The 26271-nt window shown below is 44.3% G+C and overlaps 1 protein-coding gene across 5 annotated transcripts in view; it reads left to right on the forward strand.

Moving 5' to 3' along the window:
* NF2 (NF2, moesin-ezrin-radixin like (MERLIN) tumor suppressor) overlaps window positions 1–26271 on the forward strand; it is a 90823-nt gene that overhangs the window by 4469 nt on the left and 60083 nt on the right. The window lies entirely within an intron of this gene.

A 26271-nucleotide genomic window follows, 5' to 3' on the forward strand; every position in this document is an offset into this window, starting at 1 on the left:
TAGTCCCAGCTACTCAGGAGGCTGAGGCAGAAGAATCGCTTGAACCCGGGAGGCGGAGGTTGCAGTGAGCCGAGATTGCGCCACTGCATTCCAGCCTGGCGCCTGGTGACAGAGCGAGACTCTGTCTCAAAAAAAAAAAAAAATTCACTAGAGGGACTCAATAATAGATTTGAACTGAGTGAAGAAAGAATTAGTGAATTTGAAAATAGATTGATGATAGGGCGGGCACGGTGGCTCACGCCTAATTATATAGGTCAGGAATTCGAGACTAGTTTGACCAACATGGTGAAACCCCATCTCTACTAAAAATACAAAAATTAGCCAGGCAAGGTGGCATGCGCCTGTAATCCCAGCACTTTGGGAGACCAGGAAGGCAGATCACGAGGTCAGGAGATCCAGACCATCCTCATTAACACCGTGAAACCCCGTCCCTACTAAAAAATATAAAAAATTAGCTGGGCGTGGTAGCGTGCGCCTGTAGTCCCGGCTACTAAGGAGAATCGCTTGAACCTGGGAGGCGGAGGTTCCAGTGAGAGAAGACCACGCCACTGTACTCCAGCCTGGGTGACAGATCGAGACTCTGTCTCAAAAAAAAAAAAAAAGAAAAAGAAAAAAAAAAAGACAGTATGAATGCATATTTTTCTCCTTCTCTTAACTGAAACAATTGTATAAAATAGCATGTATGTAATGTTCCGGGGCTGGGCGCGGTAGCTCACGCCTGTAATCCCAGCACTTTGGGAGGCTGAGGCGGGCGGATCACAAGGTTAAGAATTCGAGATCAGTTTGACCAACATGGCGAAACCCCGTCTCTACTAAAAATACAGAAATTAGCCGGGTTAGGTGGCATGCGCCTGTAATCCAGCATCCCGGGAGGCCAGACGGGCAGATCACCAGGTCAGGAGATCCAGACCATCTTGGTTAACACCGTGAAACCCAGTCTCTACTAAAATATACAAAAAATTAGCTGAGCGTGGTAGTGCGCGCCTATAGTCCCAGCTACTTCGGAGAATCGCTGGAACCTGGGAGGAGGTTCCAGTGAGAAGAGACCACGCCACTGCACTGAAGCCTGGGCGACAGAGCGAGACTCCGTCTCAAAAAAAAAGTATGAATGCATATTTTTCTCCTTCACTTAACTGATTTAAGAAACAATTGTATAAAATTGCCGGGGGCGGTGGTGCGTGCCTGTAGTCCCAGCTACTCGGGAGGCTGAGGTGGGAGGATCTCTTGAGCCCAGGAATTCTGGGCTGTAGTGCGCTATGCCTATCGGGTGTCCGCACTAAGTTCGGCTTCAATATGGTGACCTCCCTGGATCAGGGGACCACCAGCTTTCCTAAGGAGGGGTGAACTGGCCCAGGTCGGAAACAGAGCAGGTTAAAACTCCGGCGTTGGTCGGTAGTCGGATCCTGCCTGTGAATATCCACTGCACTCCAGCCTGGGCAACATAGCGAGACCCGGTCTCTTAAAAAATAAATAAATAAATATTTAAAAAAGAAAAAGAAACAATTGTATAAAATAGCATGTATATAATGTTCCAGGGCCGGGCTCAGTGGCTCACGCCTGTAATCTCAGCACGTTGGGAGGCTGAGGCAGGCGGATCACAAGGTCAGGAATTTGAAACCAGTTTGACCAACATGGTGAAACCCCATCTCTACTAAAAATACAGAAATTTGCCGGGTTAGGTGGCATGCACCTGTAATCCCAGCATCCCGGGAGGCCAGACGGGCGGATCACGAGGTCAGGAGATCCAGACCATCCTGGCTAACCGTGAAACCCAGTCTCTACCAAAATGTACAAAAAATTAACTAGGCGTGGTAGCGTGCGCCTGTAGTCCCAGCTACTCGGGAGGCTGAGGTGGGGGATCTCTTGAGCCCAGGAATTCTGGGTTGCAGTGCGCTATGCCTATCGGGTGTCCGCACCAAGTTTGGCATCAGTATGGTGACCTCCCGGGAGCGGGGGACCACCAGGTTGCCTAAGGAGGGGTGAACCGGCCCAGGTCGGAAATGGAGCAGGTCAAAACTCCGGTGTTGATCAGTAGTAGGATCCTGCCTGTGAATATCCACTGCACTCCAGCCTGGGCAACATAGCGAGACCCCGTCTCTAAAATTAAATAAATAAATAAATAAAATTTTTAAAAAGAAAAGAAAAACAATTGTATAAAATAGCATGTATATAATGTTCCAGGGCTGTGTGCAGTGGCTCACGCCTGTAATCCTAGCACTTTGGGAGGTTGAGGAGGGCGGATCACAAGGTCAGGAATTCGAGATCAGGTTGACCAACATGGCGAAACTCCGTCTCTACTAAAAATACAGAAATTAGCCGGGTTAGGTGGCATGCGCCTGTAATCCCAGCATCCCGGGAGGCCAGACGGGTAGATCACGAGGTTAGGAGATCCAGACCATCCTGGCTAACACCATGAAGCCTCGTCTCTACTAAAATACACAAAAAATTAGCTGGGCATAGTAGCGCCTGTAGTCCCAGCTACTCGGGAGAATCGCTGGAACCTGGGAGGAGGTTCCAGTGAGAAGAGACCACGCCACTGCACTGCAGCCTGGGTGACAGAGCGAGACTGTCTCAAAAAAAAAAAAAAAAGTATGAATGCATATTTTTCTCCTTCTCTTAACTGATTTAAAAAACAATTGTAGCAAAAAAGAAAGAAAGAAAGAAAGAAAAACAATAAATAAATAAATAAACAAACAAAAAAAACAATTATATAAAATTGCCGGGCCCTGTGGTGCGTGCCTGTAGTCCCAGCTACTCCAGAGGCTGAGGTGGGAGGATCGCTTGAGCCCAGGAATTCTGGGCTGTAGTGTGCGCTATGCCAATCGGGTGTCCGCACTAAGTTCGGCATCAATATGGTGACCTCCCGGAAGTGGGGGACCACCAGGTTTCCTAAGGAGGGGTGAACCAGCCCAGGTCGGAAACAGAGCAAGTGAAAGCTCCAATGTTGATTTGTAGTCAGATCGTGCCTGTGAATATACACCACACAACAGCCTGGGCAACATAGCGAGACCCGGTCTCTAAAATAAATAAATAAATAAAAATTAGAAGAAAAAAGAAAAGAAAAGAAAAGAAAAACAATTGTAGGGCGCGGTGGCTCATGCCTGTAATCCCAGCACTCTGGGAGGCTGAGGCGGGCGGATCACAAGGTCAGGAATTCGAGACCAGTTTGACCAACATAGTGAAACCCCGTCTCTACTAAAAATACAAAAATTGGCCGGGCACGGTGGCTCGCGCCTGTATTCCCAGCACTTTGGGAGGCCAAAGCGGGTGGATCACCTGAGGTCAGGAGTTCGAGTCCATCCTGATCAACATGGTGAAATCCTTGTCTCTTAAAAAAAAAAAAATCCAAAAATTAGCTGAGCGAGATGTCATGCGACTGTAATCCCGGCTACTCAGGAGGCTGAGGCGGGAGAATCACTTGAACTTGGGAGGTGGAGATTGCTGTGAGCCGAGATCACCCCACTGCACTCCAACCTGGGTGACAGGGCGAGACCATATCAAAAATAATAATAATAGTAGTGTTCTGTTAGGCTTATAAAAAATATGAAGTATGTGTAATGCATTTGCCAATAACAGCACAAAGGAGCTGGGTGGGAGCAAAGCTCTATGGGCTGAAGAAATGGCTGCAGCTCGTAAAATAATAACTATAACAATGTTTTATTGGGTATGTAAGTTTAATAGATGGATGTGTAATAGATGTATGTATAACAATAAGGCTGTGAAAAAGGGGGAAAAGGAATGGGATTATATAGGCATAACTCCTATAAAACTATATATCACTGGAATTAAGCTAATATAAACTGGAAGCTGATTCTTTTTTTTTTTTTTTTGAGACGGAGTCTTGCTCTGTCACCCAGGCTGGAGTGCAGTGGCATGATGTCAGTTCACTGCAACCTCCACCTCCTTGGGTTCAAGCAGTTCTCCTGTCTCAGCATTCTGAGTAGCTGGGATTACAGGCGTGCACCACCACTCCCAGCTAGTTTTTGTTTTTTGTTTTTTGTTTTTTTTTTTGAGACGGAGTTTCCCACTTGTTACCCAGGCTGGAGTGCAATGGCGCGATCTCGGCTCACTGCAACCTCCGCCTCCTGGGTTCAGGCAATTCTGCCTCAGCCTCCTGAGTAGCTGGGATTACAGGCACGCACCACTATGCCCAGCCAATTTTTGTATTTTTTTTAGTAGAGACGGGGTTTCACCATGTTGACCAGGATGGTCTCGATCTCTTGACCTCGTGATCCACCCGCCTCGGCCTCCCAAAGTGCTGGGATTACAGGCTTGAGCCACCGCGCCTGGCCCTGTTTTTGTTTTTTTTTTTTTTTTTGAGATGGAGTCTTGCTCTGTCTCCCAGGCTCTAGTGCAGTGGCACAATATCGGCTTACTGCAACCTCTGCCTCCTAGGTTCAAGCAATTCTCCTGCCTCAGCCTCCCAAGTAGCTGGAACTACAGGAGCATCCCACCATGCTTGGCTAAATTGTGTATTTTTAGTAGAGATGGGGTTTCACCATATTGGTCAGGCTGGTCTTGAACTCCTTACCTCATGATCTGCCTACCTCAGCCTCCCAAAGTGCTAGGATTACAGGTGTGAGCCACTGAGCCCGGCCTAATTTTTGTATTTTTTAGTAGAGACAGGGTTTCACCATGTTGGCCAGGCTGGTCTTAAACTCCTGACCTTAGGTGATCTGCCCACCTCAACCTCCCAAAGTGAGGAGATTACAGGTGTGAACCACCTTGCCCGGCCAATCTGAAGCTGATTCTGATATGTTGAGATTATATAATAAATCCCAGAGCAACCACTTAAAAAACAAAAAAAAGTAAAACAAAAAAAAAGTAAAAATCATTCTTAGCTCTCAGGCCACACAGAAATAGGTGGTGGGTTGGATTTGTCCTGTGGGCCATAATTTGCTGATCTCTGACCTAAGTTACTATTTGATAGATGTTAGATGTTGTGAGAGGGTATGAGAGACTAGACTGTAAGGAAAGAGGGGTTTGGTTTTTTTTTTGAGACAGAGTCTCACTCTGGTGCCCAGGCTGGAGTGCAGTGGGGCAATCTTGGCTCACTGCAACCTCCACCTCCTGGGTTCAAGTGATTCTCCTGCCTCAGCCTCCCAAATAGCTGGGATTACAGGTACATGCCACCATGCCTGGCTAATTTTTGTATTTTTAGTAGAGACGACGTTTTGCCTTGTTAGCCAGGCTGTTCTTGAACGCCTGACTTCAGGTGATCTGCCCTCCTTGGCCTCCCAAAATGCTGGGATTACAGGTGTGAACTACCATGTCCAGCCAGGAAAGGGATTTTTTATGACATTTCTTCAGCCATAATTTTGCCAGGAAAAACTCTTCTTTTTTCTTCATTAAGCAGATCTCAGACCCAAAGATGACAGACAATATTACCAGCTAGAGCAAGGTTTTTCAACCTTGGCACTATTGACATTTTGGCTGAATAATTCTTTGTTGTGGGGAGCTGTCTTGTGTATTCTAGGATGTTCAGCAGCATCTCTGCCTTCTACCTACTAGATGTCAGTAGCATTCCCTCACCCCACCCCAGTTGTTGTAACAACCAAAAATGTCTTCAGAAATTGTCAAGTGTCTCTGGGATAGGGAGGACACCCTCCTAATCTCCTCTTTGTCCCTACGCAACCTCCATGACCACATTGAGAACCACTGATCTATAGAAAAGGATAATAGTAGTGACATTCAGAGAGGCAGGATATATAGTGCAAAGCTTGCCAAACCTTAATGTTTACATAAATGACCTGGGGAATCTTGGAAAAATGTAGGTTCTGGTTCAGCAGTTCTGGGATGGAACTGAGAATTCTGTATTAAAAACAAACTCTCAGGTGTTGATGCCTCCTACTCCAAGGACCACACTTTGAGTAGCAGAGCAGTAGTAGAAAGTACATGGGCTTTGAAAGAAGACAGACCTGGGCTTGAATTCTAGCTAAATTACTTCTACCTTGGACAAGATACATAGCTCTCTTGTCTTTATTTTCTCATTGGTAAAATGGGACTACTAATGCTGACCTTGCAGAGTTCTAATGAGGATTCATGGAATGCTTAGTCCCTGGCAGAAAGGAAGATATGGAAGAGACTATAATTGGCCTAATGTAGGAGGCTCTGGTTACCATGGGCACTACCCTGTTGTGATTTATCAAGCCATTACACCTCACTGAACCTCAGAATTCCAGTGGAAAAACCTGTTTGTAAACCATGTTCACATATTCTGTTGAAAGTAATCATCGTTTGATTTATGATGATAAGGCTCAGATAAGTGATTAATTTTACTCTCCTTCCTGTTTTTTATGTTGTCCATTAACTGAGCAAGGTGCTGATGCAAGGGGATGGCAGATGCATTTTGAAGAAAAAAGGAGAGAGAGAGTACTTATAGAATTCTTGACTTTATTGAGGTCAAATGTAGGTAGCTTTTCAAGAAGGACTCAATTTCAGAACCAGTGGCAGTTAATATATGAGTCACGTTACTTTATGCTAATGCTAATAAGTTCAGACTTTTTTTCTTTTTACTGCAGAGAGAGGGGGAAAAATCTCTTTCCTGTACTACTTGCTGCATTGCACAATTGGCTGGATGCTTTGGAAGCTTTTTCCACTTGAAAGATTTGTTATTTGTCATTTTGAGAAAGTGGGTGCTGAGTGTAATTTGCCAGGAGACTAAATGGTTATGTTATTTCTTATCTAGGCTGGAATTTTACTCTAATAATTCAATCTATCAGTAAGAAAAGCCAAATAGGAAGTTGTGAGATCCTAATACTATCTTATATTGAAAACAAAGCCTCCTTCTCCTGTTATTTGGCATTCTAAATGTTTTCACATACCCAAGTGGGATTATGATTAGATTAAATACCAACATTACAGATCATTCCAGCATACAAGTGGACACAAGTTGTCCATAATGGAAGGAACTTTCAAAAGGGGAAGACAGATAGAACAATTCTGGCAATTTCAGTAAAATCTTAAATCCTAGACTCCTAGGACCAGGCAAACCATCATCTTCAAAGATGTAAACTCTGGAGGGTAGTGTAGTTATACAGGGTAATAGTTGCGTACTCTATATTAGTGCACCAAGAAATATCTATTCCTGTTTCAGAAGAAAGACTGTTATCTACTTTTTTTTTGAGACAGAGTCTCACTTTGTTGCCCAGGCGGGAGTGTGATGTCATGATCTCAGCTCATCGCAAACCTCCATCTCCTGGATTCAAGTGATTCTCCTGCCTTAGCCTCCTGAGTAGCTGGGATAACAGGCACGTACCACTATGCCTGGCTAATTTTGTATTTTTATTTTTATTTTTTATTTTTTTTTTTGAGACAGAGTTTCGCTCTTGTTACCCAGGCTGGAGTGCAATGGTGCGATCTCGGCTCACCGCAACCTCCGCCTCCTGGGTTCAGGCAATTCTCCTGCCTCAGCCTCCTGAGTAGCTGGGATTACACGCACGCGCCACCATGCCCAGCTAATTTTTTGTATTTTTTAGTAGAGACAGGGTTTCACCATGTTGACCAGGATGGTCTCGATCTCTTGACCTCGTGATCCACCCGCCTCGGCCTCCCAAAGTGCTGGGATTACAGGCGTGAGCCACCGCGCCTGGCGTAATTTTGTATTTTTAGTAGAGTTAGGGTTTGTCCGTGTTGGTCAGGCTGGTCTCAAACTCCTGACCTCAGGTGATCTGCCTGCCTCAGCCTCCCAAAGTGCTGGGATTATAGGCGTGAGCCACCATGCCAGGCCTGTTATCTACCTTTTTTACTGCTTTGCTCTCCCATGGTTTCTTTCTTTCTTTTTTTCTTTTTTAAGACAAAGTCTCTCTCTGTCACCCTGGCTGGAGTGCAGTGGAGCAGTCTCGGCTCACCGCAACCTCTGCCTCCTGGGCTGAAGTGATTCTCCTGCCTCAGCCTCCTGAGTAGCTGGGATTACAGGTGTGCACCACCATGCCCGGCTAATTTTTGCATTTTTAGTAGAGACAGGATTTCATCATGTTAGTCAGGCTGGTCTTGAACTCCTGAGCTCGTGATCCACCCACCTCAGCCTCCCAAAGTGCTGGAATTACAGGCATGAGCCACCACACCCAGCCTCTCCCATGGGTTTTAAGCAGTGCCTGTGGATGGCATGGGTGCCACTGCTCAGGTCTAGGACATGGACAGGCAGGGGTGAGTGATGAATGCATGTGAGCTAATGAAGGCGTGTAAAGAAGGAAGTAGAATGGACGCTGGCTAGCGCTCCACTGGACCCCATTCTGCCTTTGTGTGGGATGAAGTGCTAGGGACTGTCAGTTACTTTGTGCTAGGTGCCATGATAATGCTTTAAATGAATACTACCTCATTTGATATAACAGACTCATTTATTCATTCAAGAGATATTACAAAATAGGCCAAGCACAGTGGCTCACACCTATAATCCCAGCACTTTATTGAGGTCAGATGTAGCCAAGGCAGCCAGATCACTTTAGGCCAGGAGTTCAAGACCAGTCTGGGCAACAAAGTGAAACCCTGTCTCTACTAAAAATATGAAGATAAGCCAGGCGTGGTGATAGATGCCTGTAGTCCCAGCTACTTGGGAGGCTAAGGCAGGAGAATTGCTTGAACCCAGAAGGTGGAGATCGCAGTGAGCCGAGATTGCGCCACTGCGCTCCAGCCTGGGCGACAAGAGTGAGACTGTCTCAAAAAAAAAAAAAAAAAGAGATATTATAAAATAATTAGACATAGTTGGGTGCACCTGTAGTCCTGGCTACTTGGGAGGCTGAGACAGGAGGATCACTTGAGCTCAGGAGTTTGAGGCTGCAGTGAGCTATGTTCCTGTCACTGCATGAAGCCTGGGTGACAGAGTGAGACTCTGTCTCTTTTATTTATTTATTTTTTAAAATAGAGACGGTTGACCGGGTGTGGTGGCTCATTCCTGTAATCCCAGCACTTTGGGAGGCTGAGGCGGGTGGATCCCTGAGGTCAGGAGTTCAAGACTAGGCTGGCTAACATGGTGAAAACCCGTCTCTACTAAAAATAGAAAAATCTGGCTGCAGTGGCATGTACCTGTAATCCCAATTACTTGGGAGGCTGAGGCAGGATAATTGCTTGAATCTGGGAGGTGGAGATTGCCCAAGATCTAGCCTGGGTGCACCCCAGCCTGGGTGATGGGGCAAGACAGGGTCTCCCTACATTGGTTGCCCAGGCTGGTCTCAAAGTCCTGGGCTCAAGGGATCCTCCTGCTTTAGCCTCCAAAGTGCTAGGATTGTAGGTGTGAACCACCATGCCCAGCTCTGTGATTTACTGGGTGCCCACATGGACCAGGCAGAGAATATCTCCTAGCAATGATCAAGGGCTACTTTGGACCTAGGTTCTGTAATTGGCTTCATCTTTAAGGGGGGAAATGGAAGCTCAGACAGGATCCATAGCATGCTTAAAAGCTCAATAAAGCTGTTATCTATTCTGAAAGAGGCAGAAGAGCACAGGGACAGGTAGGTAATGAGAGAATAGGGAGAATAGACGGGCACACCCTTTAACTTAATAATGACCAGTAAGGGCTGCAGCTGCTTATTTGAACCTCACATTGAGGTTCTCATGTAAGTTGAGCAAGTCTTAGCTCAAGGTTCAGTTTCCTTATTGGGGCCGCTGAGGCAGCATAGCCTAGAGACAAGAGCATAGGCCTCAGAGTTTGATTCCTGGCTCTGCCTCTAACCAGCTTTGCAACCTTAGACAAGTTCCTTAATCGCCTCACATGCCTCTGTTCCCTATCTGTAAAATGGTGATTATAATAATTCTTCCCGCATAGTGTTGCAAGAATTAAAATTGAGTAATTACTACTGGTAAAGTACTTAAAATAGTACCTAGCACAAGATAAGTGCTACTGTATAAGGGTTGTTACCTAAAAGGAAATAACAGCCTGGGCAACACGGTGAAACCCTGTCTCTACAAAAAATACAAAATTAGCCGGGTGTGGTGTTGTGCACCTGTGGTCCTAGTGTCTTGGGAGGCTGAGGTGGGAGGATCACCTGAACCTGGGAGTTAATGCTGCTGTGAGCTGCCTGATTGCACTACTGCACTCCAGCCTGGGTGACAGAGTGAGACCTTGTCTCAAAAAATAAATAAAATAAATTTTAAAAAATAAAAAGGAAATAAGTTTAGTGCCTCTCGTCAGTTTGCTCCCTTTCTCAGCCTCTCCTCCACTTCCTCACACACCCTCTTGCTCTGGGCCTGTTGTCCTGGTCCCTCCTTCACACTGTTGCCTGGCAGAACTACTCATTCTCCTTCTAGGCTCTGCTCAAGGCTTTCCTCCACTTTGTGCCCAAGGTCACCGCACAGCTTCTAAGTGGTGGGACTGAGATTTGAAGCCAGGTCATCTGTCTTTCAGGTCAGCCCTCTTTCCACTATCCTATGCTACCTAAACAGGAAGTGTAAAAGAGAAGTAGGAGAGAAAAGGTTAGAAACCTGGAGAGGATTTAGGTATTTGGTAAACAGGAAAAAGAAAGTGGAAAGAAGAGATCTTTTGAAGGCCTTCCTCGAATTAACAACTATTTGTCTATGGCATTATTTTATTGCATTTGGTATATGATACTATCTTGAAAGCATTTTGTAAACTTGCCAGTGGCTTACATTTTTGCCAGGTAAATTACATGACTAACGATCCCTGCTACATTGCCTCAACGTCTAGTTTGTCATTTTGAATCAAGGGAACATTTTCTGTAAGTGAATCATTTTCACTTACCCATGATATAATGAGAATTCCTTACCTTTGGCTTAAAATGAGGCTTATCTTGTAACAATTAAGCAGTCTAGTTGCATATTTAACATAGTCAGAATACTCCTGCCTGCATTCAGCCTCGAGTCTTCTCATAATATTTGTTATGTCCACCTAGGTAGCAATTGGAAACATCTTTATTCTGAGACTCTTTCATGTATGGATTTTGAAAAGTTAGTTATCTGTTCAGACCACATTGTTCTTTAACTTTTAAAATCCACTTCCTGGCCGGGTGTGATGGCTTACGCCTGTAATTCCAGCACTTTGGGAGGCCGAGGGAGGAGGATCACCTGAGATCAGGAGTTCGAGACCAGCCTGACCAACATAGAGAAACCCCATCTCTACTAAAAATACAAAATTAGCCAGGCGTGGTGGCGCATGCCTGTAATCCCAGCTACTCTGGAGGCTGAGGCAGGAGAATCGCTTGAACCTGGGAGGTGGAGATTATGGTGAGCCAAGATCGCACCATTGCACTCCAGCCTGAGTGACAGAACCAGAGTCCATCTTAAAAAAAAAAAAATCGGGCCGGGCGCGGTGGCTCACGCCTGTAATCCCAGCACTTTGGGAGGCCGAGGCGGGTGGATCACGAGGTCAAGAGATTGAGACCATCCTGGTCAACATGGTGAAACCCCGTCTCTACTGAAAATACAAAAAAACTTAGCTGGGCATGGTGGCGCATGCCTGTAATCCCAGCTACTCAGGAGGCTGAGGCAGGAGAATTGCCTGAACCCAGGAGGTGGAGGTTGCAGTGAGCCGAGATCGCGCCATTGCACTCCAGCCTGGGTAACAAGAGCGAAACTCCGTCTCAAAAAAAAAAAAAAAAAAAAAAAAAAAAATCCACTTCCCTCTCACTGACAGTGCAGTTTTGGAAAAGCCTGTATTTAAATCATTGGAACTTACAGAAAAGATAGTAAGAGGGAAGGTTTAGCTTTCCAAGGTGCTCCTGGCCTAGAGAAACAGGAAAACACATGAAAAGATAACACAAAGAAATATGTATATATATTGAATGAGGGTGTGCTAGTTGAGAGGGAAAGAGAAATCACTGTGCTGTGTGGTGAACCATGGAGATGTGGCTTGAGCAAAGGCAGTGGGTGGGAATCCTGTGGTTTGAGCAGGGAGTGGGGGTGATTTTTTTTTTTTTTTTTTTTTGAGATGGGGTCTCACTCAGACTGGAGTGCAGTGGCGCTATCACAGCTCACTACAGTCTTGACCTGCTGGCCTCAATAAATAAATTCTCCTGCCTAACCTGCCCAGTAGCTGGCACTACAGGCATGTGCCACCATACTTGGCTAATTTTGTATTTTTTTGTAGAAATGGGATCCGGCTATGTTGCCTAGGCTGGTCTGGAACTCCTGGGCTCAAGGGATCCTTCTGCCTCAGACTCCCAAAGTTCTGGGATTACAGGCATGAGCCACCGTGCCCAGCTAGAGATGTGTGTGAATTGGTAGGTTCAGGCTAGATACTAGAGGCTCAAGAAGCCCAGGTTAAAGAGCTTGTATTCATCAGGTGTGACAAAGAGCTTTGAAGTTTTTACTAGGAGTGTGATTTAAAGTGGTTTGCATGCAGAATGATTTGGAATGTCTGGAGTTTGGGGTGGGGAGAGAGAGGTTGGAAATAGGAAACAATTGAAGGCAAATGCTTTGGGCAGGGTATCACTTTGAAATCTGAACAGCAGTGGGACTCGCTGGGTGGGGGCTGGGATGAAACTATGCAGACGCTAAGCATCTAGTGAATCCCAGGATCGGGGGTTCTGTGACCAAGAATGAGCAGAAGACCTACTAGGCCTAAGATTCAGGAGGTCCTGAGGTCCGGAGCCAGTCCTCAGTCTCCGAGATCAGCCAGGAAGAAGGGAATTTGGGTCAAGCCTGACCAGAGTTGAGCTCAGGAGGTCAGTCCACTTTTCATATCTGGTTCCTGCATGCAATCAGGGTGTTGCTGGTGTAAAACCATCAAGATCCCTAAACTGATGTCTGAACACCAGGCTTCTCAGCAGAGCGCCATTGTGTGACCTTGGGCATATCACTTACTTCCTCCGGGCCTTAGTTATTCTGAAAAATGAGGGGAGGCCCTCAGCTTTAGCATCTTATTTTAGGTGATCTGGGCAGAAGGGGCTCACTGTGCTCCTCTCCCTTTCATATTTCCTTCTTTGGTAGGAAGTTATTTCAAGACCTGAGTGATAGGTGTGAGAAAATCTAGAGGATGGGAAGAATATTGCTTAAGAAATAAGAGCTGCAGCCTTGATAGAAGGGGTAAATTGGCCTGGGAAAAGCCCTGCGGCTGCTACCTGCTTCCCAAGTGACCTTGAACTTAACTTTTTAAACCTCAGTTGTTGCATCTATAAAATGAGGAGAATAATAGTATCTTTTTTATAGGGTTTTTGTGTTTTTTTTTTTTGGAGCCGGAGCCTCCCTCTGTTGCCCAGGCTGGAGTGCAGTGGTGCGATCTCAGCTTACTGCAACCTTCACCTTCCAGGTTCAAGCGATTCTCATGCCTCAGCCTCCTCAGTAGCTGGGATTACAGAAGTGCACCACCACGCCTGGCTAATTTCTGTATTTTTAGTAGAGACGGGGTTTCGCCATGTTGTCTAGGCCAGTCTTGAACTTCTAACCTCAAGTGATCCTCCTGCCTCAGCCTCCCAAAGTGCTGGGATTTCAGGTGTGAGCCACCGTACCCGGCCAGGGTTGTTTTGAGACGTGAATGAGGTGGACCTTTACAGGCACTTGGTCCAGGGCCTGACCCCCATAGTAAGTATTTGATAAATATTACCTACCTATGTTGTTGTGTGCTGGGAATGTGGGAATAGGAAGTGTCTCATACTAGAAAATGTGAATTTTCTTCTTAATCATTGCCTTTATTTTCTTTGAACCTTATTCAGATTATCCATGCCTTAATAATTGTAGACCTTCTAAATTCTATAATTGGTCCAAATAAATGAACTTACCTTATGCCATATTCTTGTTGAAGAATCTTCTTCTTTTTTTTTTTTTTTTTTGAGACGGAGTCTTGCTCTATCCCCAGGCTGGAGTGCAGTGATGAGAGCTCAGCTCACTGCAACCTCTGCCTCCTGAGTTCAAGTGATTCTCCTGCCTCAGCCTCCCGAGTAGCTGGAACTACAGCACGCACCACCACGCCCAGCTAATTTTTGTATTTTTAGTAGAGACAAGGTTTCACCATGTTGGCCAGAATGGTCTCTATCTCTTGACCTCGTGATCTGCCCGCCTCTGCTTCCCAAAGTGCTGGGATTACAGGTATGAGCCACTGTGCCAGTCGGATCTTCTTTTTTGTAGCGTGCTATGTAATAGATCTCTATTAGTTTGATGTCCACTGTGATAGCAGGATTCTTTTTGGATTTCTGCCATAGTTAATTATATTCTGCATTCTTTTGTCCCTAGTGTGTCGTTTTGAAATTTTTCTTTGTTTTTGATGACTTCTCCAGTTTTTCATGCTAGTTTTACATTTCTGTCCAAGAACATTTTTGGGTCTTGTTTATTTTTAATTTCACAAATTAAAGCATTTGAGGTTTTAAAAACCCAGATTTGAGTTTTCTCAGAGCTGCCAATCTTTCTAGCCAGCTGGTGACGAGGCTTCTCAATTCTTGTTAGAGGATGATGTGTTCTGTCCTTCTGTCTGTGCTTTGTCTAATCTAGATTCTAATCCACATGTTTTAGGACGTTTTTAGCGCATCAAAATTTATTACCAAAGTAGTGCTGACTTCAGGGAAAAAAATGTTAATGAAATCTTTAGTCGCTCGTCTTGACTCAAGGTGCTTGTCCTAGTGCAGGAATCTCTCTGGCCACTAGGTGGTGTCCGACCGCATCTTTCTAAAGACACTGCCTTGTTTTTCTTCCAAAGCTTTTGCTACTGTTCTCTTTTTTGCTTCTTTGCCAAATTTGGACCTATCTTTGGAAAATTTATATAAATTTTCTCTTAGTGAGTGAGTTATATTGATTATATCTTTCCCCTCCACCTTGCCAGTTTTTGTCTTCTTGTTTTAATAGTTTTGATGGGTTGACTTTCAGATAAAACGTAAAACTGAAGCCCGGGGTAATTACTGAACGTATCTTGACTGATGCTGTGGTTTTAAATTCACCAACAGTGCATCTTCCTACTTCTTAATCATATTGATTTTGAGATTAAATCAGTCTCATAAATATGTTAGTCTTCAGCCCACAGTAGTTCTCATCCATCTGCAGACATTTTTACCAGTCCTACCTACTCATGCCTATACCTTCTAATGTTATTAAAGTCAGTTTTATTGTCATTGATGACCATGAAACTTAATCAAAAGGTCAAGTTAAAACAGAATATTCAAAATTTCTTTCCAGGCAAGGATCTGGGTTCTAGAGAAGCTGGTTCACATGAAGGGATTATGCTCTAGCTCTGTTGTGCTGGGAGCTTTTTGGAAGGAATGCTCTATTACATACTGATCACAATGTTTACATTGTCCAGGGAGGAGTAATCAGTTGGTTGATACTTAGTCAGGAGTTGTGTTTCATAGTCTGCTTGTTGTACCTGATGTTTAGGCATTTGAAATTTGGCCTTGTGCCTTATCTGTGCTGAATTTACTATTATTTCCTATTTGTAGCACTCTGCAAAATTATTATTCTCAATATATCACACATTTGTAATCCTTGCCAATTACTGAATAGCAGCAACATGCTATGTGATAAAAACTGCTATTTTTCAGCAGCATTATCATTCTCAATTTTATTACATCGGAGAATTCTTTTTCTTTTTTGAGATGGAGTCTTGCTCTGTTGCCCAGGCTGGAGTGCAATGGTGCAGTCTCAGCTCACTGCAACCTCTGCCTCCTGGGTCCAAGCAATTCTTCTGCCTCAGCCTCCCGAGTAGTTGGGATTACAGGTGCCTGCCACCACACCTGGCTAATTTTTGTATTTTTAGTAGAGACAGGATTTTACAATGTTGGCCAGGCTGGTCTTGAACTCCTGACCTCAGGTAATCCACCCGCCTCAGCCTCCCAAAGTGCTGGGATTACAGGCATGAGCCACCACGCCTGGTGAGAGTTCATTATTTTACAGTCAACTCATGATTATTCTGAGTAAGGAATATGATAGCAGACCCTGAATGAGGGAAAAGAATGTGAAACCACACATAAACTAAAGGTGAAGTCATTTATATCCCTGAAAATGGTTTTAAGATACAGAATGAGATGTTAAAAGCTTGAAAGAAAATTACTGTCGCAGTCAAAATGTGCTACATGGTTTATACAAAGTCATGTCAAGCTCATAGACTAAGAGAGTGGTGTTAACCATGAAAGACCACTTGATGATTGTGGAAGCCGAGACCCAAAGAGGTTAAGTGACTTACCCAGCACAGCGGGTTTGGGTGTTTTATAGCTGTTTGACAGAGCTGTGATTGCTCTCATGTTATGAGCTAAATTCCAAAGATAGAGATTGTCATCTTTGCTTTTGGGGGGACTGTATTGCTTTCATAGCACCATGGTTGTATTATTTCTTTTTGCTTTGTCATCTGTCAGTCGATTTTGAAGTGAATCTTCTTTGCTTACTGCATAGTAAAATATGGTGATTGCATGGCTCCTAAGAGATTTACCAATGAAGAAACTGAGGCCCAGTTGAGCTGCATGGCACATCCAAGTCATAGACTTGTGTGTGGTTGAGGCAGAGAATCTAGGATACAGACCTCCCTGCCTGGTTCCTGCTGCTCCCGCAACTGCTCTGCACTTAAGCAGGAAAGATGCCAGAAACGGCAAGCGTAAGGCCTTTTTCCCTTGAAAAACTGTATTTCATTTGGTTTTGAAAGACTTATCAGAGTTTAAAAGCTCCATTTTGTGGCTTCCCAAGGTGCTGTGATTTGTTTCTTACTAGTCTTTGTTCTGTGGAAAATTTTCTTGGTTCTTTGAGATTTAGAGTTCCTTGCCAAGGTATTTTTAGAGAGTGGAAATCAGTATGTGTTACCAAAGGGGGAAAATATATACCTTAAGGCCTAATTATGCAATTACAATTTTAATAAGAAGTGTCATAAATTCTTGCTTCATTGCAATCATTACTTAGAAGACTGTTCTACTCAGAAGCCTCATCTAGTTATCATCATCATCAACATCATCAGCCAACCACAAGCATCAAGCATTTATGGAGTATCCACAGATTATGTAGCACTTGCTTGGGTTCTGGGAGACTTATTCTGTGTGTGTGTGTGTGTGTGTGTGTGTGTGTGTGTGTGTGTACCCTTGCCTTCAAGGAGTTTGTGATCTGCAGAATTGGAGGAAAGACAGGAAACTTAGGGAATGACAAGTAGCTCATTTCTCAATACATATAAACACAGACTGATTCATGTTTGTGGTATTGGGGGCATGAACAGTAGGGAGACAAAGGAATGGATCTTAGAAAGGTCTGGTTACAAATAAATGGAAGCATGTAAGTTTGTTGACGTGGGAGGACATAGGCTGGGTTGTAATATGGTAGGGTAATTGGTTGAAGGAGGGAGGAAGCAATTGATGAAGAATTGAAGGCAATAATTTAAATAGATTTAGCATAATAACAGAGATGATTGGAGGACTGGGAGAAGAAAATTACTTGCTGTGGTTGATTATGGCAGAAACTGACAGGGCAAGAGATTAGAGTTGGGTTTTTTTTATAAAGAGGAGGTTTCAAGTTTGTGGTATCTTTTTTTTTTTAAATAGAGTCTCACTGTGTCACCCAGGCTGGAGTGCAGTGGTGCGATCTCGGCTCACTGCAACCTCTGCCTCCTGGATTCAAGCAATTCTCCTGTCTCAGCCTCCTGAGTAACTGGGACTATAGGCACGTGCCACCATGCCCTGCTAATTTTTTTGTGTTTTTAGTAGAGACGGCATTTCATCATGTTAGCTAGGATGGTCTCGATCTCCTGACCTTGTGATCCGCCTGTCTTGGCCTCCCAAAGTGCTGGGATTACAGGCATGAACCACCATGCTCGGCCTCCAAGTTTGTGAGATCTTGCCCAGATTTAAATGAAGGATGTAGGGTTCAGGATTGGTAGAATGGAGGAAACAAGTCTCTCTCTCCCTCCCTCCCTCTCTCTCTCTCCCTCCCTCCCTCTCTCTCTCTCCCTCCCTCCCTTTCTTTCTCTTTTTGCTATGATCTGTTTTTCCCCCTTCTTTTCACAGGTGTTGACCTATGATCTATTTCTATTTGGAGGATCTCTTTTCCCTTCATGTTGACAATAATGGCTGAGATGTGGTGTATCCTTTAATTGTGAAAAGAAATAGCATGATGGTTTTGTGGTTTAATCATAAGACACAAGAACTGGTTTTGTTGTGTGTGATACCATACCCTGAATTGAGAGTATCAATGTGAGACTTACATTATTGCACTTTTTTATCTTCTTCGCTTAATCAGAATAGATGAGATTTTTTTTTGAGATGGAGTTTCGCTTTTGTTGCCCAGACTAGAGTACAGTGGTGCAATCTCAGCTTATCACAACCTCTGCCTCCCAGGTTTAAGTGATTCTCCTGCCTAAGCCTCCTGAGTAGCTGGGATTACAGGCATGCACTACCATGCCTGGCTAATTTTGTATTTTTAGTAGAGATGGGGTTTCTCCATGTTGGTCAGGGTGGTCTCAAACTCCCGACCTTAGGTGATCCGGCCATCTTGGCCTCCCAAAGTGCTGGAGTTACAGCCACGAGCCACTGCGCCCAGCCCCAGAATAGATTTTAATGGAATTTATTATCACTTACTGAACAGCAAAATTACTTTTATAACTTTTTCCATTGTGTTTTTCTTATAAATTGAGGTATTTGGCATCTATTTTTCAAAACAGACAAAAGTTGTATTCAGGTTTGGATCTGGTGCATTAGCATCTTAAATCTCAAGTCTTCTATAAACCTGTTCTCTTAGGCCAGCTATGGCTGCAGAAATCAGTTATGGATAAACAGTTGAGAGGGGAGATCACATCATCTTTGGTTTTCCATTTCTGAAATAATGACAGACATGGGGCACATGTCCTAAGCCTGGGGAGATACTGTTCCTTTTGTTGCTTTATCTGTATGGGAGCTAACCTTTTGACAAGTTTTACAGCAAATGCTAGGGCAGCTTGTGAGCTAATTAGAAGAAACTGATAAGTGAATGCTGAGTTCCTCAGTTCTCTTTCATTTTCTGCCTAGGAGACAGCCAGTCAAACAGCATTCTTTGTGTAGCTGATAATTTAGCCCAACAGACCTCTATGAAACGGAATATTGCTTCTCTCTTAGCTTTTTCCACATTTTAGTCTTCTCTTTAAAGCCAAAATTTCTCTGTAGGTTTTAATACTTAAGCATTTCATATGTAGTAGCCAAATTCAGTTCACTTTCTTCAAGAAAGTTGTCCTTTTCAAACTGGGGCCTTTTCCTGTCATGGGGTCTGGTTTCTTACCCTACACTGCTGTATCAGCAGATACCAGGATTCGATTGCTGATGGCTATATGTCCCAAAGAAAGCAGTGGGAGAACTAGCACTTTGGGAGGCCGAGGTGGGTGGATTACCTGAGGTCAGGAGTTCAAGACCAGCCTGGCCATCATGGTGAAACCCCATCTTTAAAAAAAAAAAAAAAAAAAAAGAAGGAAAGCAGTGGGAGAAATGCAGCTGTCAAAGCGAGAAACAAATGGCAGTTTTAGGGTTGAGTCTCAACCTGGCCAGTTGCAAGATGGCTGTTCAGTAGATGTTATTCCTAATGCTTTCCTGGTTACTAGACACCAATCAGTCCTGCAGGCTATTGGTGCTGGTTGCTTCCTGTAGCAGAAAAGTACAGCATTCCAGCTACGCTCCTGCTGTGGAGCATAAGTGCTTAGTGCTATTTACTTATAACATTCTAGGTTGATAAATTACAAGCACTTCACTCTGGGTGAAGCTCATAAATTCAGCTCCTACAAAAAAATAACAAGCTGACAGCACTTAGTCCCGTTTATAAAGTTCATACATATCTATCTATGATACAGGCACGAGTATATATCTATGAAATAGCACTGCAGCCTGTTAAAGTAATGGGTGACCACAGCCACAAAGGCGAGAAGCATCGTACTTCCAGACTCCCTCCCGTTAGCCTCTACGCCTGAAGGGCACCTTGAGGAGGCCTGGGAGGGGGAGCTTCTAGGCATTGGAGTCCACATTTGTGCTCCTTTCTGCTTTTCTTCTTCCCCCATCACCTTTTTCACTCCCTTCACCTCTCTCTTTCCTTCTGTGAAATGAGTGTCTGCCCCTTAGCTTCCCTCTTCTTCACTCGGCTGAGATGAAGCAGGGAACCGTGGTGGATCCAGAGCAGTCTGAACACTTTGGTCGGGTGGAAAGTGATGGGTTTAAATGAACATTTAATCAGAACCAGGAGCTGTTCTTTTAGCAACCTGTTGAGGAAAAATGATAAACCCTAAAAAAAGGCCCTCAAGTGGCATGAGTGCAGGGCCTGAAAGGCTTATGTGCCATCAGGTATCCAAAAAGGACATTTTTTAACAAGAAAATAAACATGAGACTTATCCCACTAGTCCTAGGTTCTTGGAGCCCCGCAGGTATTGCTGCAGGGTGCATCACTGCTCCGAATCAGTGACTAAACAACCCGGTTCAGTGTTGAGAGTCAGAATTGTCACACGCACCGGCTGAAGCTGCATATTCAGTACCGCATTGAACATTCAGTACTGCAGATAGGATAATTATGCTGTTTGTCAGATACTAGAAAAGTGCAAAGAACATTCCTTCACTTTGCAACAGCTTGGACCCAAGCGGCAGACCTGCTGTTCCCTCTGGCTGGCGTGACCTTGCTCTTGTCAGCCCCTTTACCACAGCTGAACTACCCTCTGGCTTTCAAGACATAGCTCAGACAGCATCTCCTCAGTAAAGACCTTACTCCTCGGGACTCAGGCCCGAGTTGTGTTGCCACAGCACCTTGTTCTGATAGCACTTACTGCGTTGCATTTTTGTGATCCATTTACCTGTCTTCCCTGTCAGACATGAACAGGGACAGTGTCTTGTCCTCAATCCATTGTTTATCTCCTGTGCTGAGCACAGTGACCAGGACGTAGTGGATGCTCAATAAAGGTTTGTCAAATGAGTGATAGTATGGGGAGCTTGATGAGAATTGATGGTGCCCTTTGTGATCTGTCATCTGTCATCCTTGGTGTGAAGCAGGGCTGGGAGGTCTTAAACAGTGCCACTTGAGCATCTAAAGAGAGGAGGCAGGGTTTCAGTTAACAATAACTGCTCCTTACTGAGTATTTATTTGCTATGGGCCAAGCACTATCGTAAGGTTTGAAAATGTATCAATGCAGTTAATCCTTAGATCAATCTGCCAAGATGGGTTCTGTTTATTATTCCCATTGCAAAGCACAAGGAAGTTCTGTCACATGCCCAAGGTCACACAGTGACAGTGCAGAGATTCCTACCAATAGTAGATAACCATCACTTATCTATATTCCTTTTAGACTAGTTCCTGGAAAGATTAAGCCCTCGTGTCCTGGGGCGTCCACTTAGGTAACAATTTAACTTCTCTCCTGTTTCTAGAATGGTATTAATGTGTTCCATACTTGGGAGAATGGAGAAAATGGTCACCAGATAACTTTCTGTCTTTTTTGGTTCAGATGAGAGAGGCAGAGATAGTTAACAAAGAATTGATTTTGTTTATTTATTTTTTATTTTATTTTATTTTTGTTCTTGATTTTAGATTGTAGTTTTGGTCCTTTTAGAAACACAACAGTATCCTCCAGCCAGACTGAACTGTCCTACTCCCATTTCCTGTAAGGACAACTGACCTCTTTTTTGCCTCTAGACCTGTGCATATGCTATTCCCTCTGCCTGGAGCATACTTCCTGCTGGCTCCTCCTTCCCCAAGCCCAGTCTTCACTTGGTTCCTCTTTTCTACTGTGAGCCAGTTTAGATGTCCTTTCCCTACCTGTTCAAGATAGGAGGTTCCTGCAGCCCCTGGGTGTCCCTGTCGTGGCTCTCACAAGTGTTGTAGTGCTGAAAACCCACTCCTGGGGTTTTTATGTGTGCGGTGAAGGAGGTGATTATCTGCTCCCAGCTGGTTCATATCCTACACCTCTGAAAGTAGAGACTTGTCTCTTATTCCCCATTTGTCCCCTTCACCTTGGGCTGTGCTTGGACACAATGTGTGTGTTCACTAACTATTTGTGGAAGAAGTGGGTGAGTGAGAGTTAACTGGCTTTAAGTGTTTGAGTTTTGAGTTTTTGAAGTAGTTAAGTCCGTGCTTCGGACAGCCATTGCTTGCCATGTCTTGTAGGTATACACTTGCCTGGTCACTGTGTGGAGAAGAAAGACACTAATACGACCCTTGTGCTGAGGCACCTACAGCCTCGGGAGACGTTTAGAGGACAGTGAGTCACTTCACAGCATCAGCATGGTATAGTGGATGAGTGATGATGCTGAAGATGAGCTTGGTTATATTCCGGCGAGTTGGCTGGCACCTGGAAGCCCCGTCCACTCCCCAAGACCTCTTTCCCCAGGGCGTCCTGAGAACCACCAAGAGCAACTGTGACCATGGCGATTGTTTTTGAGGAAGTAGAAACCCAAATTAGGAAAAGCGAGCAAACCTCATGTATTTGGGGAAGGGCATGTTGAACAGTGGAAACTGATGTAGGTAACAACATGTTGAGGTTAGGTTTAATCAAACAGAAAAACTTCTTAATTGCTTAAAGACAACATTTTGTTTTGTAAGTGGAATTAGGGCTTTAAATCAAATATGTTTGCATGTGTTTACTTGGTTTCCTCAGGCATCTTCACTCATCTCGTCTAAGACTTAATTGCTCATCTATCCCTGCCAGAGTCGCTGCTTCTCCTCCATTCCATCTCTCCTTTAGTGGAACCACCTGGTACTCAAGGCAGACACACAGGTGTCCCTCTTGATTCTATCTCCTCTGTTTCTGTTCTGTGACTCTGCCTCTTTTCTTTTTCTCAGGCTGCCTTCTCTCCCTTTCACTGCCTTCCTTATGTCAAGGGTTGGCCTACTTTCTGGCCTTCTTGATCCAGGGCTCCTTTCCTTCAACTCCTACTCCACCCTGTTGTCACAGCACATCCAGAACGCATATTGGAGCCTATGACTCCTCTGCTCAAGGGTCTTCAGAGACTCTCTGGCTTTTGCCTGAAGTTTAGCCACCTGGTCCCACATGGATCCCCATTCCCACCTTGCCACCTCCTGTCTGTTTCAGCTCTTCCAGATGACTTGCAGTTTCCTGTAAAAAGCATGACTTTTAAAAAAGACTTATTTCCTTCTCTCCTACATATAACTCTCACTAGCTCTTTAAAGCATTCTCTGACCTAGGTCTTGCCTGTTTCTCCTGCAAAACACTACTTCCACCATTTTGTAGCATCAGTGTCTAACGTTGGTTGGTGTGTAGGATGTGCCCTATAATACTTGTTGAAAGAATAAGTGTGAGCTAACAGAGACTTTAATTCACATTGAGCTGTAAATGAGCAATAGCTGACTCTTCTGAGAATGGATTTTGTTTCAAACACTGGTTACTTACTGGAAAAGGTGTCTAGGGAGTGCTGGACAGCAAGAACAAAGGGACCCCACAGAACAGGAAAAGCGGCACTCTACGTCTGCGCTGTGCCTGTGTTAGATCACCATGAGAAAGGCCAGTGTGTGCTTTGGCAGCTGCCAAAGAATCCTGTGACTTAGTTTCCTTATTTGCACAAAAAGAGGACGAGTCTACATTAGATAATTACTCATGCTCATTTCCAGCTCTTGACAGTCTACGATTCTTCATGTCAATGTTAAAAATCTAAGTAGAACATTCTGAATTGGTGTCAGAGTTTATGCATTTCTCCTCACTGTATTGCAGGTGCCAAGGGGACAAATACATTGTCTTTCTGCCTTCAACAAAGACAGTTTTGCATTTTAAAAACAGTAGAAGGGAATACAGGAAAACTGCATTAATACAGTTTTATGCTGGAGAATTTAAACTCCCAAGTCAGGAAATTCACTCATCATTCCCTTGGCAGCTTTTGTTTCTATGCACTGCACATCCCACTTGCAGACAGCCCCTTCTTGCCAAAGTCTGGCCCGGCCATGACCATGAGTTATGGCAGATTGGGAATCGTTACCTTGATCTTCTCAGCCCTTGGGTGTTTAACTTTTCCAAGTTAATGCCTGTTCTTTAGTGTTACATTATCTTGTAGCAAGGTAGTCATTTATAATTTATATACTGGAGCAGCCTTAAAATAGAGACCAGAGGATAATCAGCATCATGAAGCTTCTAGTTTTCCAAAATAACATTTCTTCAGTGAAGTCTGCCTGTAGGAATTAAAAGTTGTGGTGAATTGAAAAATGCTTTGTCCTATTGTCAGACTGGGAGATGGGAAATGGATGTGCCAATTACTCAGCTTTAAAAAAGGGGAAGGAGATCATCTTTTAAAAATAAAACTCATCATTTTCTTTTATTCTTCTCAAAAACAATCTCTAAAGACTTCAATCTTTTTAGTGTTCCGGTGGCCCCACTATAGTCAGAGAGGAGACAGGGCAGAGGCTGAAGGACAGATGGGAGAAACAGCCCTGCTAAAATGTAAAAGCCAGCATGCATCTCAGCTACTAGTCTGCTGCGGTCTTGATATTCTTCGTCTAGGTTGCTGCTTGGCTTGACTTTGACTACAAACACAGAGAAGGGATGGGCTTTCCTGTTGAGTACCTTGTAGAGAACCCACTGTTCATTCATATGTGTTAAAAATAAAAAGCCTACTTGAAAACTCCCCTGTGGAATCAGGTTTTAGCAAAAACCAATCAGATATCACAGGTCTAACTTATTTTTCCCTTCTTGCTTTTATAGCAAATCTCTAAATCCTAATTTTTTTTTTTTTTTTTTTGAGATGGAGTCTTGCTGTGTTGCCAGGCTGGAGTGCAGTGGAGTGATCTCGGCTCACTGCAATCTCCGCCTCCTGGGTTCAAGTGATTCCCCTGCCTCAGCCTCCCGAGTAGCTGGGACTACAGGCGTGTGCCACCATGCCCTGCTAGTTTTTATATTTTTAGGAGAGATGGAGTTTTCACCATGTATTAGCTAGGATGGTCTTGATCTCCTGGCCTCGTGATCTGCCTGCCTTGGCCTCTCAAAATGCTAGGATTTACAGGCATGAGCCACCATGCCTGGCCTCTTAAGAATTTTTTTCATTCCTTTTATTTTTTAATTTTTTGAGACAGAGTTTTACTCTTGTTGCCCAGGCTGAAGTGCAATGGCGCGATCTCAGCTCACTGCAACCTCTGCCTCCTGGGTTCAAGCAATTCTCCTGCCTCAGCCTCCCAAGTAACAGGGATTACAGGCATGCACCACCATGCCTGTCTAATTTTGTATGTTTAGTAGACTGGGTTTCTCCACGTTGGTCAGGCTGCTCTCGAACTCCTGACCTCAGATGATGTGCCTGCCTCTGCCTCCCGAAGTGCTGGGATTATAGGCATGAGCTACTGTGCCTGGCTTTCATTCCTTTTCATTGTACATTTTCAGTGTGCCAAGACTTTGAGTGGAGATGTCTAATGAGGGCAGGAAAGGACGGATGCTTCTACAGTTGTGTGGTCTCATTTTTCCCATGTCTGACGACCTTGTATTTGAATCGAAGATTACTCATTCACGACCACCATTTCTGTGATGCGTCTCATATGATCCTAATGCACTCGAGTGTGTATTTGAATGTCCACCTGATACTTAGGGGATTGGGGCAAGGAGGGGGCAAGCAGCAAGGAGTGGGCAAGCAGGATGGGAACATCCTGGGTGGTTTGACTTGAAAGCCACTAGGTGGCAACATTTACTAAGCTACCGGCCATTCTCTTCCCTCATTGAGACATAGAACTTGCTTTTCCAGATAGCAGATGGAATAGCTGAGAAAAGAATTTAGAAGCCACTGCTTTCAGGTTCTTTTGAAAGTGAGGCTATAAGATAAACACACTACAGTATATTGGTATCTATTCATCACCTGGGTTTAGATACCAGGAGTTTGAAATTGCTCTGGGTGACTGAGTGAGTAGTTTCCCCTTTGGCCTCAGTTAGGCATCCTTGATAGGAGAGACCTGTGATTGGACTGTCTGGTCTCTCATGGTTCTTTTTCTCCATGATTTATGACTTTGATTACAGCTTCTTTATATTTTAAAAAAATTACAGGCTGGGTACAGTGGCTCATGCTTGTAATCCCAGAACTTTGGGAGGCTGAGGCGGGCAGATCACAAGGTCAGGGGTTCGAGACCAGCTTGTCGAATATAGTGAAACCCTGTTTCTACTAAAAAATACAAAAATTAACCAAGTGTGGTGGCCCATGCCTGTAGTCCCAGCTACTCGGGAGGCTGAGGCAGGAGAATCGCTTGAACCCAGGAAGCGGAGATTGCAGTGAACCAAGACCGTGCCACTACACTCCAGCCTGAATGACAGAGTGAGACTCCGTTTCAAAGAAAAAAAAATTGTGGTAAAACCAGTCTTAATTTAAAGAAACACTACCCTTTTATTAAAGGGCAAAGTCATGATTAAAAAAAATCAACAACAAAATTTCAAGGAAATGAATGTCCCTTGAAACTAGCCATCTCCTGGGTTAACTTAAGAGGCTAGACTCTCCTAAATGAGGATGCTTATTT

Source organism: Aotus nancymaae, unplaced genomic scaffold, assembly GCF_030222135.1.
Source record: "Aotus nancymaae isolate 86718 unplaced genomic scaffold, 86718_ANA_hifiasm-v0.15.2.pri h1tg000076l, whole genome shotgun sequence".
NCBI lineage: Eukaryota > Metazoa > Chordata > Mammalia > Primates > Aotidae > Aotus > Aotus nancymaae.